This window comes from Podarcis tiliguerta (genome assembly GCF_965153285.1).
Source record: "Podarcis tiliguerta genome assembly, chromosome: 12".
NCBI classification, from domain to species: domain Eukaryota; kingdom Metazoa; phylum Chordata; class Lepidosauria; order Squamata; family Lacertidae; genus Podarcis; species Podarcis tiliguerta.
The window spans coordinates 22,141,938-22,156,282 of record NC_139545.1 but is presented as its reverse complement, the minus strand read 5'-3'; the positions used below and the strand labels follow the sequence as shown (position 1 = coordinate 22,156,282).

The window sequence follows — 14,345 nt, the reverse complement described above, 5'->3', positions numbered from 1 at the left end:
TATTCCAGACAATGATGAAAGTGACAAAAATGTCTAGGTTGTCCTAGCATTGTATGAGTCAAATTTACTTCTCCCGCTATTGAACTGTCAACCTGATACACCCTGGGTTAAAGATGTGGAGCTTCCTCCCACCCCACTTTGAAGCAGTTAAAAAAAAATCCTTACACTGGAAGTGAAACACTTATCAATACTCTATCCGATTAAAGTGGAATCCAATTTTCTCTGATGAAGTGAGGTGGTACTTATGACACGCTCTGGGTTTCACTTGATAAACTTGTCTCCACCAGCGGGTATCACATGATTACAAGGCTCTCTGTAAGAGCTGATCTGAGATAACCACTCCACACCAGCATGCTATCATATAACCATGTAAGTTATCTGATGGTGAAGCACAGACATTTGAATTACCTTGGGCTGTTCTTGCAACACTGCCCAATGTATCCTGATTTCTGCAAAGAGTATAATACACCAAATACTTCTATCAGTATAGTGGCCCTCAGCAACAGCTTTCTGCTGAATCACTTAACTCCGTTTACATGGTTTTTAAAAGGCAAGTGCCCATTTTCTTTCACACAGGTGTATTAATTGAAACACTTCAAATGGATATTGGGTTGGGAAAGGTTACATCACGTTAAAACAAAATCATCCTCAGCAGTTGTTCTGATCTATTTAGCCTAATGATGACAATCATTCTATGATAAGTCGGTCAAAACTTGCTCTTGCAGCTAAATAAACCAGTATTGGCCAAATAAAATTTAACATGTTGAGCCCGACTCAGGATGCCACTGCTAAATGGTGGTGGGTAACACTTTTCACTTGGCTAAATGGCATGAGGCACTCACAGTTGGATGGAATTTTGGGGCTTCAGCTCAATACTTTGCACATAGGAGACCTCAGGTTCAACCCCTAGCTTTTCCAGGTATGGCTGCATCAAGAGGTCTGTCCGAAACCATTGCCAATCTCTGTAAAAAAAATACTGATGTAGATGGACCAAATAAATCTGGATAAGGCATTAGAGCGCTTTTCAGCACGTAATTGCTGTTTTCCAATTTGGCTGAAAAACATGGTGCTGGTCATCATTTATAGAATGGTAGTGCTGAGATTTGTCCCTGTTCAAAACACAGGCCTAGATACTTTTAAGGAAACTAGGACTAATTCTTAATTATGGGCAATATTCAGCATTTGTCATACTCCAAGCAGTCACATTGAAATAAATGGATTTACATTATGTAACTCTGTTGATTCCAGTGTGTCTGCTCTGAGTATGGCTAATGCTGAATATCATTATCCCCCTATTATTATTTACTATGTAATAATAATAATTTGGCACGCCATTGCACCCTCCTCGGATAGAACTACTTGGAATCTTTTTAAAGAACTACAAGATACCCTATTGTTTTTGTGGTCACTTGGACAACACAAGGCTAGTGAATGATTTCCTGACAAAGAACGGCACCAGCTTAGATGTGTTAATGCAAAGAAATTCAGTTAGTGGTTAGATGCCACTTTTTGCAGAATAAACCACATTTTTATCAGGCCGCTCACCAGCTGTGTGCATACCTTAAAGACCTAGTTGGTTGCTTTTCTTTTAATTGTTGTAGACCATCAACAAGTGAACAACTAAATGGTACTAATGCAACAAACACACTAAATCAGAAGGCTTGTCTGTTGATAAAACTCAACAGCAACTCAGTGTATCTACCACAGAGCTGCAGGCCTACAGAAGTTGTTTGACTACAATTCCCTTCCCATTGGCCATGCTGCTGGGGCTGATGGGAATTGTAGTCCAGTGACATTCAGAGGGCCACAGGTTCCCCATCCCTAATCTACTGGATGTGGGTAAAGCCCTGAGCAGCTACTGAGCAATTTCCACCACCAGAAAGGTCTTGGCTTTCAGATGGGTGTTTTCAGCCGAACTGCTCAGCCTCATTTACAATGACATCATTGGAAATACAGTGTCCTCTAAATCACTCCGACGCACGCATTCGCTTTCTCTGCTGAGCACGATTTGCCTCAGTGTTAAAGGGTTTTGTACTGGAAGGCGGGGGGGGGGGGAGAGAAACATTTCATAGTAAGACATTTAAATGCCACAGATGTCACAACATTAGACGGTTGAGAGGTAGGTGTGTGTGTGTGTGTGTGTGTGTGTGTGTGAGAGAGAGAGAGAGAGAGAGAGAAACAGTGCAGAGAGCTTATCAGGGAAACGACATGCAGTTAGTGGCACTTTACATACGGTGCCTCTATGCACTGGTTCTGTGCAGTTTGTTTTTTTAAAAATGTCATCTAACTGCATAAATTCCATTCAGATGCAGCCATTAATATGAGAGCATCAATAACAGGAAAATCTAATTAGGGGATAAAAGGCTTGCAAGGGATGGAGCCCTTTTTCATATTGAAATGGTAATGAATTAAGCACAAGCCATGAAGGATATTGTTTTTTATGACTAGTGACAAGTACAAAGGCTCACAATCCCTGCTTTCCGCCACAGGATTAAGTGAAATGTCTTTCTCATTTTCGCACCCGGCCCTTTCTGCTCTCAGTCAAGCAGCACATGCCTTTCGAAATCTGCACGTATGTGCTAAATATGCTTGTGAATGCATTAATGCTGTAAAGACTCTGGCAGCGGGTAAAGAACCAGCCTATGTAAGCATACCATGCACCTCACCACATATGCATTCATTCACCATTAAGAAAGCCCAATCACATGCAGAGTCTGGAAGCAAGAAAGGGCGTGGTTGGAAGCCTAGGTCTAAACACAAATGGACACAACCACATGACAAATGTGTTTGCACACGATGTGGAGTGCACAGAACGTTTATCCGTAGCACCAGCCAGAGTCATTCCATGACATTTTGCTGTCTGAGGCAGGACACCAAATTCCCCTCAACCCCACATCATGTATCCCAAGGCAGGCACTGGAAGCAGAAGTCCCACAAGCAGCTCTTTCCCTCCCCTGGCAGAGAAACAGTGCAACAATATCTGCAGGTAACAATTTTCTGCCTTTCTTGACACCCACCTTTCTTGCCTGAGGCAGCTGCTTCACAATGGTAGGGCTGGTGCTGCCCGCTTATGCACGTTCATACAGTGAAAACTGTGTCTCGGCTGTCCATTTACTTTAGGCACAACAAATTAAAATAGTAAACTACTTTATACCAGGTCAGACTGCCACTGAGCTGTGGTCCTTTTCCAAGGATGCATGCAAAAGATGGCTGATGAACTACAGTCATGCCGGCTGCCTCATCTAGCAAGTTACCAGCAGGTAGGAAAGAATCAAATGCCATGATCAGCACTACAGAATCTTCTAAGCAGGATTCTAGCAGGCAACACTTCCCTGTCTGAGTCCTTTCCTACGTTAAGTAAGACCACTATGCCCCTTGGGCTACTGTAATGAGAATGACCGTGGAGAGGCACTGTCAATCCAAATCACAGAATAAATGAGCAAATGAGACTTGGCAGTAAGAAAATGGGGATAAGTACAGTAGAGCAACCAATTACCGAGAAAGGGGCTTATTTTGTCTCCCTGCTCTGCAAAAAGTGACAGTGCTGAGGCTGCTATCTGATTCTGACATATTTCATGATGTGCCTATTTTAGCTATACACACTTCTGGAACACCAAATACTTTTCATCGGAGGCCTTCTGTATTTTTGCGGCTAAGCAGCACCCACAAATTAAAGGTTTATTATATCTATCTATCTATCTATCTATCTATCATCTATCTATCTATCTATCTATCTATCTAATTTTTATTCCACCTGATAAGAACTCATAGCTGTTAAGAACACAAAGATAACCAGCTAATCTTGACCAGGACCACAATCACACCGTACATTTAAAGAACTATGATACCACTTTAAACAGTTATGGATTGTCCCAAAGAATTCTGGGAGTTGCAGTTTAAGGGTGTTGAGAGTTGTTAGAAAACCACAGAATATGATTCCTGGAGTTTCCTGAAAGAGGAATTGAGTGTTAAGCTACTCTGAGTAATGAAGCTCTGTGAGAGGAACAGGGGCGTTAGTACCCTTAAAAAACTACAGCTCCCAAAATGTTAGTAGTGTGTGCGATTCTTTAGACTGAAGCAGCATACCTCAGGGTAATTTCCCAGCCAGCTTCAGTGTAATACACTATTTCTAAAAAGTTGAATAATGCAGTTGACATAGTTGGCAACTAATTTCGGTCTGAATTAAATTAGTGACCACTTAGCTTTAGGGCAATGTGAATTACAACCGGACAGAGGCAAGACCTGCTAGATGTTTACATTTATCTACCATGCTTAATGGTGTTTACGTTGTGTAATGTTGTTGTTCAGCTAATAAATCAGTTTCAAATATAGTACAGGATGACTTGACTTTAGTGCTCAGAAGGCATCACAAAGCACAGCACAATTACAACCCACTTAAACATAAATAAATCCTAAAAGAACACAGTTAAATCGGTATGCCAGGAAATATGAACAAATTAAACCCTTTAATTTCAATAACAATAAGTTTGTGTCAATTAGGTACTGTTTGTTCAAGCTGCAAGAGGCTAAAATTCTTTACTAAAAGGTGTGCCAATTTTTGTTTTAATTTCTCAATTCGTTTTCATTTTAAAAATTCATCTGAATTGCATTCATTTCTTATTCATTTTAACTGCATATGTCTAGGTCATCCCAATACGTTTTATTTTTAACATAAATATCACTGAAAGATCAGGTCAGTCTCCTTCTGCCTCCAACTTCTTCCATATGCCACAAAATTTCCAGGTATTCTATTACTTTCCTACAATTTTCTAGACTAGATGAAAGATTAACATTTAGCATCTGTCATAGTTGGCTATCTCTTCCTCCTTCCCTGAAAACATTTCTCTGATCTGTATAGATGGATTTTTAATCATTTCTATTGCTATGAAAAATTGAAACAATCAATTTGATGTGTGTCCTAAATCTCCCTTGTTTCTTAAAATATACAATTAAAAGCTACTTATCCCCCCCCCGCCAAATGCTTGTTTTAATAATGCTGCATCACCTTGTATTATTTCCAGAAACAACAAGAAAGCACGATATTATGAAGATATGCAGGATGATAGTCAAATATGAATTTAGCTTTTTTTTTTTGTTAATGGGTATATGCCCCACTTTCCCCATCCACCAAGAAGTTGCTCAAAGAGGCTTACAAATATAAAAGCAAAAATAAAAGCAAAAATATCCCAACCATTAAAACACAAATTAACTAACTAAAAGGAGCAGCAAAACCACAAACAGCAGCACCATACACCAGATGCATTAAACAGGAAAGGAATCAAATGCTTATGGGGAAAACGAAAGTTTTCAAACAAAGAGGAAGATAACCCAACATTCCACACATACAGGGTGCAATGATGTTTTTGCCAACTGCAAAAGCTTTTTTTCTTATTATTCAGGGACATCACATTGCTTTCATTAAACAGCAGGCTTAAACACAGCACAACAAAAACAGCAAAACAGACTTCAAGCAAACTAACATAGCATGAAAAAGATAAAACACTTCCCCGTTCAGTTATCCTGAGCTTCAGTGATTAGTAACAGGAAGATTCCAGCTGGCCTGTGTGTTGCACCCTTTCAGAGACTCAGAGTTGGAAGGACCATGAGGATCCTCTCCAGTCCAGCCCCCTGCAATGCAGGAATATTTCACCCAACATGGGACTTGAACCTATAACCTTGAGATTAAGAGCCTCATCCTCTACCACAGGGGTCAGCAAACTTTTTCAGCAGGGGGCCGCTCCACTGTCCCTCAGACCTTGTGGGGGCCCGGACTATATTTTGAAAAAAATAATGAATGAATTCCTATGCCCCACAAATAACCCAGAGATGCATTTTAAATAAAAGGACACATTCTACTCATGTAAAAACAAGCTGATTCCTGGACCATCCGCGGGCTGGATTTAGAAGGCAATTGGGCCTTAGTTTGCCTACCCATGCTCTACCAGCTGAGCTATGTCAGGGCCTACAATGAACCTCCAGGAGTCAGACCCCACCTGAGAAACTTATATACTCTTCCACAGTGCTATTTTTCTAGAAAAAGAGGTGCCAGGACTCACCATGAACGCCTCCTTCGCTCTCTTAGAATGGCACTGGTGAGGTGCTGGAACTGAAAAAAGCTTGCTCTTCTAGGCTCTTGGTGGCTTACTGGCCTAATACCCAAATTCAACCCACCTGTGTCAAACTAGGCCAATCTACAGGGACCAGCACAGTTCATCAACTCTGCAGCTGCCTTCCTGCTGGCAGGTACTCAGCCTACACCTGGCCCACCAGCAGGTCTTCCCACATCCTGCTGCTACTTAGGCCTGGGTAAAGCAAACAATGAAGCAAACCCCAAACCCTTGCCACTTGCCAAGGTGCTACTAAGCAGGGAGGAAGAATCTTACAGACCAATCAACCTATCTCCTTGAAATACAAGTGTCTTTCACAGCAGGCTTCCCCTACAAATGACACATGCGAGAGGGTCAGAACATCCGTTCTTAAAGGATGAGCAGATTGTCAAAAGAGGAGATCTTTCAAGCAGCCTGGCCGCATGGTCTTTATAAGCTATAACAAGCATCTTTAGATTTAGATTCCTACATTATGCTAGCTTTTGAAGCCCATTTAGCACCTGTTCCACCTGCACATTTGTAAACAGATGATAGATCACTCACAACTTACACGCATTTAAACTTGTACAATTTCAACTTGACATACTTGGTGACTGGCCAATTGAAATTGCACAAATTAAATGCAATGACGGTGGAGAGCTTAAAAGCTATTTCCATGCTGGGAAAACCTTGCACAAAAATAGCTTTTGAGCTCTGGGAGGCTCTCAGGAGATCTTGCAAGAGCTTCCCAGAGTCCATGCAAGAGCCTCGACTGGAATTGCTGCATCGCTGGAAGAAACTCTACAAAGGCCGCCCTTGCAACTCAGGGCAATGGGAGAGTGAAATAGTTGCATCAGAGAGGAGCGCTTCTGCTTTCCAGTTTGCAGCTCTTATCTTTTCTCAGTAAATAATAAAAATCACATGGCTACAAGAAGAGGAAACCCTTTGTTTGTTATGGTGCCTGCAGTGAAGACTCATCAATACAAACCCCATATAATTAAGTGATAATATTTATAGACTTCAGCTTCCTGCTTTCTTTCTGGTGTCCTGCTGATGGACTAACAGCAAACAAAAGCTCATGTTCTTAATGTTAGAGGCACAACATTAATGCTGCTGGAGAAACGGGAGCAGAAAGCCAGTCTTCAAAAGGGAGCCGCTTACGTTCCTTCTCTCTTGTCCCAGGAGAGCAGCTCTAAGATTCTTGCTATAGAGTACATTATTTCCCCTGCATTCCACACTCCCTCCAAAAGACAACTGGAGTCAAGCATATCTGGGGACCCTACCTTTCCCTCCCTGCTCACAGTTCAAAAAGCAGCCTGAGGGAAATTTGGTGCTAAAAAAAAGTACAGGAGGGGAAAGGGTTAAGCAGACTCTCCCTCTCCACCCCTTTCCCCCCCATTTGGCTATAGCCTGGCCTAGGAGTCCCATTTCATGCAATGTCTAAATAATCCTAATAAAAGGGGTAAGCTTTGTTCCTAATCTGCACTTCCACCATCATAGTCTCCTATGGTTTGGCCTCATCCATCGTCTTCAACTTTTCCTAATAGCCAGTTTAGGACCTAGTCTAACTACAGCTGCCCCACAGTTTCCTCCCAGAAAGCCACACTTGAAAAAAACGCTATGCTAAAACAAACAAACATCACCTCTAGGACTGGAGTGTAACTTTATACTTCTGCAATCCATGCAATAGTAAACTCTCTTTGCTTCCCCTTGTGGTATGAAGGGTCAGTGCAGCCTTTCGCAGAATCCATGGAATACAAGACACTTAGGTCACGTCTACACTACCCATTTAAAGCACTCTCATGTCATTTTGCAGTTATTACTTTCCCAAAGGATTTTGGGAACTGTAGTTTGTTAATGGTGCTGAGAGTTGTTAGGAGACTCCTAATGCAGCTCACAAAATTGCAATTCTTGGAGTTCCCTGGAAAGGAGGATTATTAAACTACTCTGAGAATTGAATCCTCTTGTGAAGAATAGTAGAGGCTCTTCTAATCCAGCAAGGGAGCCAGGTTTCAGCACATATCGGGTGATGCACAGGAAGATGCACACCTTGTAGAAAGGTGGCACAGTGAGTCGGTGCATCTGGCTGTTAACCAGAAGGTTGGTGGTTTGAGTCCACCCAATGGTGGCTGGGGGCATCATTCCTGCACTGCAGGGGGTTGGACTAGATGACCTCGGGGTCCCTTCCAGCTCTATGATGCCATGATCAATTGCACTCATTTGATGGTGATGTTTGTCTCCACCTGGGTCCAAGGCTTTTTACAGATGGCATGCTTCTTGTCAGCACTGGTTCAGGGCTATTGGATTTTTTTTACCCATATCTAGGTTGAGCAAAGGTGAGCAAGCAGGTACCCACACCGGCAATATTAGGCTTGGACTTTCTTCCTCCCTCTGCAAACCTGATTTTTCTCTAACCAGCAGCAAAAGGGTGTGCTGCGACTTTTATGGCAAGCCCCAAACCCACCCCTATTTCCCTCATTTGCCATGAATACACCTGGACAGAACACGGGCCTCAGCCCTTACCTTGGCCACTAGGCACCACCTTCCATTCCTAACTTACCACGACTGCCAATTAAATTTATTGTTAGAGGCCAAGCCAATGAGCAAGGCCACAAGTAGCTCGGAATAATAGGCAGGCTCCTTTTCAGGGGGGAAAAGTCTTCTCTAGACTCTTTTATTGCTCATGTGGCTTTGTTCAGAATTAACTTGTTACCTCTGGGAAATCTGTCTAATTCGTTTATGGCGTTTCTTACATGGGCTTAGTCATGGCTACTTGCTTAGATGGCTTTAAAAGGGAATTAGATAGACTCATGGAGAGTAATGCCTACTCTTCATAAAGGCAATGCGCAACCTTATGCACACTCATTTCACTGAATGCCAGACTCTGGGGAGCAACCGCCGGAGAAGGCTGCTGCCTTTGTGTCCTAATTCTGAGCTTCCCAGAGGCATATGACCAGCCACTGTAGGGAAAAGGAAGTTGGAGCAGGAGGGCCTTTGCTCTGATCCAGCAGGGCGCTGCGTGCATCCCTATGTCTTGTCGCAGAAGTGCATGACAAAGACTTGGTTTCTTTAAAAAGAGCAGACATGAAAGGAACATTCCTCACTTAGGAGTGTTAATATACAAATGGCTAAAAGACTCCACCTGTTCTACTGAGGATTTTCTGTCCAAATTAATTAATATCATGGTGGTTCTTTTAAAGAGGAGGAAAAAAAGTACCTCACTTGTACGAGAGACTCACGGAGGAACAAATGCGGTTCTTAAATGCTGGATTGTGCTTGTCGGAATCTGCAAAGGAACATCCCCCTCTATTTTCTCTAACAAACGGTCTGTGTAAAACACCCCATGGCAATATCTCCTACGGAGGCATTTTCAGCAGACAACAAAGGCTGGAGCACCGGGAAAAAATGTTTTCTTCTTTTGTAGGGTGGTAATGATGTGATCAAACAAGGACACAATGGCAGCTCGGCCTATTATCGTGGTCCCTGGACAAAACACCAGCCAGTTTGAAATAGGTGCTCCTGTAGGCATGAAAGGAAGCTATCAGATTGAGACAGCGTGTGTAAATGTGTATTTCCATGCTTGGGTGTTTGAACGGCTTCCAGAATTTGGTTATAGGGGAGATAGTAGTAGTGAACGAAAACTGCCATCTATAGGCTTGAAATCCTATGCGCATGTTCCCCTAGGGATGCAAATGAGGTGCCGCCACACATTGTTCCTTTCAAAACTGGACTCCTATTAATACTGCTGAAGTGTGGCACTTCCACGCCAAGTTTGAACCAGAAGTGAAAGCCTGCTTCCAGCCTCAGCTGCTGTGCCAGCTCCAGCCTGTACTTGGGAATACAGTCATACCTCAGAAGTGGAACAGAATCTGTTCCAGAAGTCCGTTCAACTTCCAAAACGTTCAGAAATCAAGGTGCAGCTTCCGATTGGCTGCAGGAAGGTCCTGCAGCCAACTGGAACCTGTGCTGGACATCCGGGGTTCCAAAGAACACTCGCAAACCGGAACACTTCCGGGTTTGGGGCGTTCGGGAGCCAAAACATTCGTCTCGCAAGGCGTTCGACTTCTGACTGTATTCATTTTGCCAGTTACCCAGCACCCTGGACACATCCAGATTAAAATACAGTGGTACCTTGGGTTAAGTACTTAATTAGTTCCGGAGGTCTGTTCTTAACCTGAAACTGTTCTTAACCTGAAGCACCACTTTAGCTAATGGGGCCTCCTGCTGCCGCCACGCCGCCAGAGCACGATTTCTGTTCTCATCCTGAAGCAAAGTTCTTAACCTGAAGAACTATTTCTGGGTTAGTGGAGTCTGTAACCTGAAGTATATGTAACCTGAAGCGTATGTAACCCGAGGTACCACTGTACTGTCATAGTGTTGCACGCCACCGCTAAGGAAACAAAGGGAACAGCTCTATGCTTGATGGGAAATGGGTAGGTCCCCCTTCCTCAGCTGGCCTGTGCTTATAATAATACAGTGGTACCTCGGTTTACGAACTTAATCTGTTCCAGAATTCTGTTCTTAAACCAAGGCGTGCTTTCCCTAATGAGGCCTCCTACCGCTGGTGCCCTTCCACCATTCAAATTCCGAGGCAAAGTTCTCAAACCAAGACACTATTTCTGGTTTTGCAGAGTTTGTAAACCAAATCATTCTTAAACTGGACTGTTCTTAAACCGAGGTATAATAATAATAATAATAATAATAATAATAATAATAATAATATATTTATACCCCACCCATCTGACTGGGTTTCCCCAGGCACTCTGGGCGGCTTCCAAGAAAATGTTAAATACAATAATTCATCAAATATTAAAAGCTTCCTTAAACATAAAGACAAAGGCTACAGTTGAGAGTTATGTGAGCCTGAAGCTGGCAGCAAAGCAACAGGCTAGGAAGCCAGAGAATCAGAGGCATGCCTGAGTTCTGCTTGAGTCCAAGGCAGCAGCTCTGGGGGAAGCAAGGTCCTCTTGGGGCCTAGCACAGAACTGCTCCCTTTGTTTCCTTAATGGCCCACAGTGGTACCTCGGGTTAAGAACTCAATTCGTTCCGGAGGTCCATTCTTAACCTGAAACCGTTCTTAACCTGAAGCACCACTTTAGCAAATGGGGCCTCCCACTGCCGCCACATGATTTCTGTTCTCATCCTGAAGGAAAGTTCTTAACCTGAGGTACTATTTCTGAGTCTGTAACCTGAAGCGTCTGTAACCTGAAGCATCTGTAACCCGAGGTACCACTGTATTGCTTTATCAGGAAGCTAGCCAGGAATTAGCCTACTACCCCGCCAAAAACTTAGAACACTACCTGGGGTCGTCCTTGGAAATGTCTGGAAATGTCAATTGGTGCAATATGCATTGGTGAGGCTGCTGATGGTAACCCAGTTTATTCAGCCATATTACAAAACACTGGTATTAGATACGGTAAGTGACATTGGTTCTGAATTTGTTTGCTGGTGAAATTCAAGATGCTGACCCTTACCTTCAAAGCCCTGTAGGACTAGGAGATGTTTAGTTATTTATTCCTCCACCCTGTGAGATGTGAGAACAAGGATGCAGGACCAGATCATCTCATCAACAGGGATCAAGTTATGGAATTCATTGCTTCAGAAGATCTATCTACCTCATCAACTGAGTTCAGATGGCAAGTTAACCCTGTTTCAATGCAATATTTTAAGAAATTGCCCACTGCTGTTTTGGGATTCTCCCAGCTGCTACGTGGTGCTCTGGGGACCTAACAGGAATGAAAGCATAATATGTAAGTAATTAGGGAAATGAATATAGTTGGAATTTCAAAGAATTAAAAAATGGGCAGGGGCGGAACAGGCTGGGGACAGGCAGATAAGTAGAATCAACATTGTCAAGATAAAAACAGCAGTAAAGATACCTACTTGTTTTGATATCTTCAGGTTATTTCAGTTCACCCTGCAACCATTTCCTTCTGTTTTCCTTTTGCTAGACTCTTTTCTTGAGCCTGTGAACCAGGTGACTGTGAAGTACATTTCACTGCATTTAGCCCTAACAGCGTCTTAATACTATTCATGTCTCTCACTGTCTCTTTCTTCTTAAAGCGTGAACCTTCCATCCCCACCATCATTCACATTTTCTACACTTGTGTCCAGTTTTAGCTAAGAAAATAGAAAGAAGCAAGCACTTGTTTGACAGGCAAATACAAACAATGATGCAGAACACTGCGAGGATTTATTTATTTTTTTTGTAAGCCTCAGAGTTCTCCAAAGGTTTTGTGCTATTTTGGCCCTTACAGAAGTTGAGAAATTCCCTATGGATTCCTTAAAGGAAGTTCACCTTCTTCAGGATGTGGAAATGCCTATACAAAAGAAAACATTGATTATGGTTTGTGAGTATCTGTGACTGTTCACACAAGTCCTGATCCAGAAAAAAAGCACGCTTGGTAGCAAGGCAGCCATGGGAAGGGCCACACAGCTCAGTGGCAGAGGTCACAGGTTTGATCTCTGGTATCTCCAGGTAGGATGGGGGGAGGGAACCCTGCCTAAAAAACCTGGAGAGCTGCTGTCAATCAGTGTGGACAATACTGAGCTACATGGACCAATGTAGATGGACAGCTGAAACAGCGAGGCTTTATCAGCATCAGTTGTTTGTTAAGGGAGGCAGAGAGTCCGGGTTCATTCCCGTTCCCTGTACCACACAACACAGAGCCCCAGATGCTCTCACCATATGAGTAATCTATGCAGCATATATGGTAGCACTGAGAAAAAGGGGTAAACAAAACATATTTGTACAGTATGACTCAAAAGGCAAAAATGCATTAATTAACCAGATTCAGCATATCTGACATCTGCTATTCACACTGAGAGAGATCCCTGCTTCTCCAATTGGCAAACCAGGGACTAGCAAGGGGAGTCTAAACAATGCAGCCCAGAAGGGTCATTGCAAAGGCTCACCTTAGATGCAGAGAAAGAGAAATCTGTTTTGCGCCGATATTATTCCAAGCTGTTTCTGCAGTTGGCTAGGTTTGTAGAATTCTCAGGTTTTTCAAGCTCTCGAGAATAAAAAATTCCCTGAATAACCCCTCCCTCCTTTTTTCCTGCTTGGCCCATTTTTGGAGCTCTTTTCTCCACCCTTTGTGCATCACTCAAGAAAGGAGAGAATTACACAAAAACTAAAGCCACGCACACTTGTTATTTCCATGTAGAGCATACCTGGATGCAGACTGGAGAGGAGCCACTCTTTTCACCCTGTCCCAACAATGGATCTTCTTCTCATAGCAACTGCATGTGGTTTTGTCTGCATGCAAAAGCCAAGCCAAGCCAAGGTGCTTGCACCTCCTCACATGTAGGGGGTGCTGCCCAATTAGAGCAGTTGGTTGTGTGAGTGTGCCAATGGCACACAACCCCCACGTGCAAGGAGGGGCTGGTGCTTTAGCCATTGTATTTGGACAAAGAAACCCAGACAATGGGGCTAAAAGTGCAGCCCTGCTACAGCCTGCCCTTTGTGTAACAACAACAACAGCAACTTATTATTTATACCCCACCCATCTGGCTGAGTTTCCCCAGGCACTCTGGGTGGCTCCCAACAGAATTAATGATAATAATAACAATAAAAAACCAGACATTAAAAACTTCCCTAAACAGGGGAAGCTTACCTGACACCAATACCGATTGCCGTTACTGTCTTATGTATTTATTTATATACCACTTAATACCACGATAAGCATCCAAGCAGTTTGCAGATATAAAAACCAATTGTGCAGGCATTAAAATATAAACACCCATAATTGAAATGCACGATAAAAATCCAATCAAAATATAAAAATTACAGCTGGGACAGCTCAGTTGGTAGAGTATGGGATTCTTAATCTCAGGGTTGTGGGTTCAAGTCCCACATTTGGCAAAATATGCCCGCATTACAGGAATTTGGGACTAGATGACTCTTGTGGTCCATTCCAGCTCCATGTCTATGATTCTATATAAATCACCATAGTTAAAATAGGCAATAACACAATTTCATCAAAACAACTCAGAAGACTAAAGAGATGAAGTGAATGCTAAAGCAAACAGGTGTACAGTATCTTTAAAAGCCAGTAGAATGATAACACTGTTTTATTTCAGAGAGAGTAAATTTCACAGCACTGGCGCCACCAGAGAAAAAGCCCAGCTCTGCATCACAAGTGGATAATCCTTAGGGTTTGGCAAGATTCACTTGGTTTACATCAGGCACCTGAAGACATGTAGGGAAATGTAATCAGACCCAGTTGCTATTGCTGCTACGGCCAGTTAAGCCAATGG

General features: G+C 42.9%; 1 long non-coding RNA gene across 1 annotated transcript in view; it reads right to left on the bottom strand.

The window, feature by feature from the left end:
- LOC310660495 overlaps positions 1-13,565 on the bottom strand; it is a 35,032-nt gene extending 21,467 nt beyond the window's left edge. The window contains exons 1-2 of the long non-coding RNA XR_014503436.1: positions 11,970-13,565; positions 11,561-11,812 (exon numbers count right to left, since the gene is read on the bottom strand). This is a non-coding gene — a long non-coding RNA (uncharacterized lncRNA). The remainder of the gene's footprint in view (positions 1-11,560; positions 11,813-11,969) is intronic.
- Between the last annotated feature and the right edge of the window lie 780 nt (positions 13,566-14,345).